Source organism: Triticum dicoccoides, chromosome 1A (assembly GCF_002162155.2).
Source record: "Triticum dicoccoides isolate Atlit2015 ecotype Zavitan chromosome 1A, WEW_v2.0, whole genome shotgun sequence".
NCBI lineage: Eukaryota > Viridiplantae > Streptophyta > Magnoliopsida > Poales > Poaceae > Triticum > Triticum dicoccoides.
The window spans coordinates 563686547-563693321 of NC_041380.1; the positions used below are offsets into that span (position 1 = coordinate 563686547).

Below are 6775 nucleotides of genomic sequence, written 5' to 3' on the forward strand. Positions count from 1 at the left end.
CGCTCGGCAGGGCGCTACGGGGCAGCAGGCGAAAAGGGGGGGCTTGCGGGCTGGCGCCGGCAACCGTGGAGGTGGCCGCGACCGAGGCAGGCGGCTGGGGCGCGCTAGCCTAGCGCGGGCACGGCTGGGCGAAGCCAGCGCGGCCAAGGCGCGTAGTGAGTGAGGGAGCGGGGCGGGGCGCCGGCTGTAGTGGCCGCGGCAGCGGCAACAGCAGCGCACAGCACGGGGGGCGCAGTAGCGGCAGGTAGACGCGAGTGTAGCGGGCAGGGGCCAGGGAGCGGAGCTCCAAGCGCGGCGGCGCTGCAGACGGGAGTGGAGCAGGCGCGCAGCAGTGGGGTAGCGGCGCGGGGAGGCGTGCAGCGTCTGGACGGCATCGCCAGCGAAGCGAGGCTGGCGCGCGGGTGCGCGCGTGCTCACCGCGAGCACGAGCACCAGGCGGCGCGTGCACGACTGCGGGACGGTGCGAGGAGCAACGAGGAAGAGAGGCCGGGGGCCTCACCGCGGATTCGTAGGGTCAAGGCAGCGGGGCTCGGGGAGGTCGACGGGGACGACGCGCGATGGGGAGGCAGGCCGGCGGGGAGGAGGACGGGGACGTGTCGACGACGGAGAGGCAAGCGGCGTGGTTCCGGTGACAGGATCCGGGGAGCGTCAGGCGAGGGCGGGTGTTGACGAGGCGGCGGGGTCGTGCCCCGATCCGATCTGGATCGGGGGGCAGAGGGGGCGCGTCGTGGGGGAATTGGGTGATTGGGAGGTTAGGGTTTCTGGTCGGGGTGGGGTTATGGGGAGTGTGGGGGAGTGGCCGGTTGGGCCTTTGCCCAGTTGGGCCGGTGGCCGAATGGGCCGGCCAGTTGGGTCGGCTGGCCCGGGGGGGTTCTTTTTCCCCCCTTTGTTTGTTTGTTTGTTTGTTTGTTTGTTTTCTGTTTTCTTTTATTATTTCTTTCTTTTCTGTTTTAATTCAATTTAAAATATTTATGCATTTTATAAAACTGTATCTTCTACACCATAATTATCTATGTAATATTTAGTACAAACCGAACATTTTTATTTTAATGTTTGAAAACTTTTATTGTTTTCCTGTAATTAAATTTTGAATTTGTTTCGGTTTTGAATTATCTAGGGTTTATCAACAGTAACCGAGGTGACGTGGCATCATTAGCGGGGGATCACTGTAGCTTAATTATCCGGGTGTCACAGAGGGTGTCTGCAGAGAATGTACAGGTTGTTGCAGCGTCAGGCGCGCAGCAGTGGGGTAGCGGCGCGGGGAGGCGTGCAGCGTCTGGACGGCATCGCCAGCGAAGCGAGGCTGGCGCGCGGGTGCGCGCGTGCTCACCGCGAGCACGAGCACCGGGCGGCGCGTGCACGACTGCGGGACGGTGCGAGGAGCAACGAGGAAGAGAGGCCGGGGGCCTCACCGCGGATTCGTAGGGTCAAGGCAGCGGGGCTCGGGGAGGTCGACGGGGACGACGCGCGATGGGGAGGCAGGCCGGCGGGGAGGAGGACGGGGACGTGTCGACGACGGAGAGGCAAGCGGCGTGGTTCCGGCGACGGGATCCGGGGAGCGTCAGGCAAGGGCGGGTGTTGACGAGGCGGCGGGGTCGTGCCCCGATCCGATCTGGATCGGGGGGGAGAGGGGGCGCGTCGTGGGGGAATTGGGTGACTGGGAGGTTAGGGTTTCTGGTCGGGGTGGGGTTATAGGGAGTGCGGGGGAGTGGCCGGTTGGGCCTTTGCCCAGTTGGGCCGGTGGCCGAATGGGCCGGCCAGTTGGGTCGGCTGGCCCGGGGGGGTTCTTTTTTCCCCCTTCGTTTGTTTGTTTGTTTGTTTTCTGTTTTCTTTTATCATTTCTTTCTTTTCTGTTTTAATTCAATTTAGAATATTTATGCATTTTATAAAACTGTATCTTCTACACCGTAATTATCTATGTAATATTTAGTACAAACCGAACATTTTTATTTTAATGTTTGAAAACTTTTATTGTTTTTCTGTAATTAAATTTTGAATTTGTTTCGGTTTTGAATTATCTAGGGTTTATCAACAGTAACCGAGGTGACGTGGCATCATTAGCAGGGGATCACTGTAGCTTAATTATCCGGATGTCACAGAGGGTGTCTGCAGAGAATGTACAGGTCGTTGCAGCGTGTAAGTCTGCAAAATGATGTCCCCTGTCCCTATGTTTTAGTCCATAAAGGAGCGTGTAAGCAGCGCCTAGTAGCATCTTTTGAACCTTGATGAAAGAAAGCGGACCTGACCCCTTCGCATTGTTTGTCCCTCGTAAAAAAGGAGAAATTTCTATATAAGGATACCACGAATTTTGACACAAACTGAATGGTCTAGATAGAGGGTACACTGGTATGTGGGTACAAAAATCCACACTCCATTCTAAAATTGTTCCCCGCTTTTCTCCGACATCAGCCCCTGGTTTTTATAATCACTGACTGTAGACATCTCCAACATTATTTCTTGTTGCACCTCATATATGTATTGTACTTCTCTGATCTTATCTTTTTATAGGTGAAGGAAACTGTGCACGACGTGGCATTTTTACAGAACGAGCAACTCTTTGCAGTCGCCCAGAAAAAGTAATTTATTGACTGTACTCAAGCTTTGCGACATATTTCCATTTCTCATGAAGTATATCAACATGTTCTATGTGCTAAAAAGGATGTAATAAGATGACCCCTACAGCTTGATGATGTAAAGAAAGGATGGACAAACCCATGCTCACCAAAATAAGAACCGTTGTCAGAATATGTTTGATATGTGGATCAATCAGGCTACAGAATGACGCAACATTTCAACATGATTCACTACACCGTTTCCCTGTACGATTTCCCATGAGTGGGATCATCATAAAATGGCATCTGTGAACAAGACTAATTTTTGGCAGTTTCTTGAACTGTTAGTGCATAAATATGTGGGCTAGGTACAGCTTAGGGTTGCCTTCTGACTTCAATATTCGAGAATGGGTTGTTGATCTGGACTCTGGAACTGTTAGTTTCTTAAATCGTGTATTAATACTCTATGTGCAAATGGTGCTTACAAGCTGTGAAGGGCTGATTATGCTAATGATTTCTATAGATTTTTTATAGTTCCTCACAAGAATATTGTTCAAACAGGTATCCGTACATATATAATCGTCATGGCACAGAAATTCACTGTCTGAAGGTAATCATGATTTAAATGCCTCTATGTTCTTGGTAACTTTGCCCTGGTTTTTGATGATTTTGAAGAAGTGGTTGTATATATAGTAAATCCGGGAATAGGAGCCTTTGTATGATCTCTACAGAACTAGTGATTAATAATAACTCTTATGTTAGGTACATTCAGTGATTTGTTCTTAGATCAGCTAATGGGAATACATGACCTCCCTTTTTTGTAGTTGGAAAACTAATAACTAGTGCCCAGACCACATATTGATATGCATCTGCATGTCAGTGCGATATTCAGATGCATTTTTGACAACTGAAAGCTTAGTGGTGGCAAAATACCGGGCATGCAAATATCCGAATTGAATGTTCCTTTGTTGATGAATGTGATGCTTTTTTCACATAGGGCTTTCCAAAAGGAACTTATTGGTACATACTAAACAGTTGAGTACTGCAAAAAAATTGTCGCAAGGAATTACTTTGGACAGTGCTTCTGTTTCGTAAGCATGATAACACTAGTGCAGCGACACCGTCATAGCTATCAGTCAATCATCGAATTTGTACCCAATGCATCTCCACGAAAGACGTGCTATCTCCAAAATACTTCTTTTGGGAGTCTAACAGTGATCACTCTTCCGTTTCACAGGAACATGGCAAATCGCTGAAACTTCAGTTTCTGGATAAACACTTACTCTTGGCATCGATAAACAGCTTCGGGCAGCTCCACTACCAAGATATGAGCACTGGTGAGATGATTGCAAACTACAGCACACGTCTTGGATGTACGGACGTGATGCGGGTAAATCCCTGCAATGCCGTCATTGGCCTTGGACATGCTGGTGGGGAACTCACAATGTGGAAGCCAACCAGTGTGAAACCCCTTGTCACGCAAGGTTTTGTTCCGCCCTTACGAGGACATCTGTGGGATCGGGCACTCCATGGGATTTTCCTCCATGCTCGTTCCTGTTACGCAATCCCGGGTCCGCTATCACCAGCGTTTCCGACCCACATGCGTCAACCAGACCCAACCGGAGAGCAACACCGACTTATGACAGGCCTTGGGCCCTCTCCCCCCAAAAGACTAGCCTGTTAGGAGGGGACACCCCGCCCTTATAAGTCGTGTTATTTCTCCCCCCACAACCGATGTGGGACTAAACCCAACAGTTCCTGGATCAGGCGAGCCATACTTCGATACCTTTGTTGACAACCCCATGGAGACCGGCAAGCAAAGGCGGGAGAAGGAGGTGCGGTCCCTTCTTGACAAGCTCCAACCAGAGACCATCATGCTTGATCCGAATGTGATAGCCACCGTAAGACAACTGAAGAAGAAAGAGAAGAAAACCAAGAAAGAGATCAAGGACGAGATTGAAGGTGCCGTCGAGGCCGCCAAGAACATTAGGGTCAAGAAGAAGACCAAGGGTAGGAGTAAGCCGAGCAGGCGGGCCAAGAAGGAGGAGGAGGAGGTTCTCAGAGCCAAGAGGCCTTTGTTGGATCAACACAAGGAAGGCAGTGGGCACCCGGATAAGAAACAGCGGATCGGCGATGAGACCGAGCTGCCGAAAGCATTGCAGCGGTTTGCCAAGAACAGGCAATCGTGATCTTAGTTATCAACTTATCATTAGCGAGTGTGTGCTGTAGTCTATTATGTAAAGGAGTAGCTGGCAAGTAGTAGTTCATGTGAACTTGTTAGAAAAATATGCACCCAAATTTTATTCTCTGCTGAGCATGACGTTCTCCAGGTTGAAGTTTGGTTTAGGTCAGCTGTTCTTCCTGAGCTGGCATAATTTTTATGTTTGATGATGATGATGAGGTTGAGGTTTGAGAGTCCCGTTTGATCTAATTACTTGTGCCTTGGTGGTGTCTTAACACTGTTTTATGTGCTGAGCTCCAATTCCTATTGGAATTAGCAACACTGTTTTCGTAGGATGAAATGTCCTTGGGTCAGAAATACTCGACCAATGCAGCATAGAAAGAAACTATAAGTATAGGTCTGGTGGTTACTGTTGTGAAAGGGGCATGTGTTACTTGTGTATATGTTTTTCGGTTGTAGGATCACTTAGATTCATGAAGAAACTGTCAAAACCCACTGAAAATTATACTGAACGATCTCCTGTTCCCAACCTTAGTTGTCGCCACGCCGAAGGTGTCCACACCGCTCTCGGCCTAGAAAGCTTTTTTTACCGGTGCTGGGAGCTATCGGGAGCTACCGGTGAACCATCCACCGTTCACATTTTTTTTGCAAACTGTGTTTAAGTAGGACCCATTCATATGTATAATCATGTATTGTGGCAGTTAATCTTCGGAAACACTAACGCCCATACGTGTGGGTGTTTCCCAACTCGCTCACACGCCTGGATCGTCGTTCACTGTCTTTTGCACGAATCTTGACACGAAAAAGTGGATTTAATGTGGCACGTAGGACGGGGCTGGTGTGTGGGCATTGAAGAGTTTGCCCACACGCCCGCACCACGCTGTTTGCCAGCTGCGCTGTGTGGGCGAACTAGTTTCTGCCCACACAGCCACCACCTAGTTCATCCGCGTGTGGGCGAACTGCTTTTCGCCCACACGACACTTCTACGTTGTGGATGGCAACTGCAGTTACGCGAACGTGGCAACTAGGTAAATACACATGGCAACTGTGATTCTTTGCTAGACGGCAACTGCAGTTGCGCGTACGTGGCAATCAGATAAACACACATGGCAACTGTGATTAACAATACATGGCAACTATGGTTGGACCACACATGGCAACTAGGTAAACACACATGGCAACTACTGTTTGACTATATGTGGCAAGTAGTTAATCACACAGCAACTACGGTTTGATTACACGCGACAACTACCAGAAATTAGACATGGCAATTATAATTAACCAAAACAGATAGAGTTGCCATGCTTTTACAACTACACTTGCTATCCCGGATAACAACATCTACCAACCGGGATGGCAACTAAATTGTCATCCCGCGGGATACCTAACGTAGTTGCGCCAGGACGTGTGGGCATTTTTGCTTCGTGCCACACACGCGAGGTGGTGATGAGTAGTATTTGTTGGGCGTGTGGCACGAAGTAGCCGCGCCTACACGTGTGGGCAATTCTAATGTCTGCCCACACACAGCCCGTGTGGGCTGCCTCACTGGTGGAAAAAAGGCCTTTGGTCGCGGTTCGCAACTGCCATTAGTCGCGGTTGCGCAACCGCGACCAAATAAGCGCGACTAAAGCCCCCCACCTTTAGTCGCGGCTGCTTAAGAACCGCGACTAACGGCCCGTCCACGTGGGCGCCAGGCGGCCGTCGGGGCGGAGGACCTTTAGTCGCGGTTCTTCTGGCCAACCGCGACTAAAGGCCGCCACAGGTTTAGGGTTTTAGCCCCCCCCCCCTAAACCTGTTTTCTATTTAATTTGTATTGTTTTATTTCTTTTGTGCTTTATTTTAATTTTGAAGGAGTTTCATATATTCTACGGTACTACATACATGCATATGAATGTACAATTTCAAATAAATTTGAAATTAGAACCAAAAAGAATTCAAGAGGAATATACAATATATATTCAATATCATCGGATGACCATATACAATTTTGAACAAGTTTCCATACATGATTTAATGCATCGCTCTTTCTCTCTCTCTCTCT

General features: G+C 49.3%; 1 pseudogene; it reads left to right on the top strand.

The window, feature by feature from the left end:
* LOC119333345 overlaps positions 1-4741 on the top strand; it is a 26671-nt pseudogene extending 21930 nt beyond the window's left edge.
* The last annotated feature ends 2034 nt before the right edge of the window (positions 4742-6775 follow it).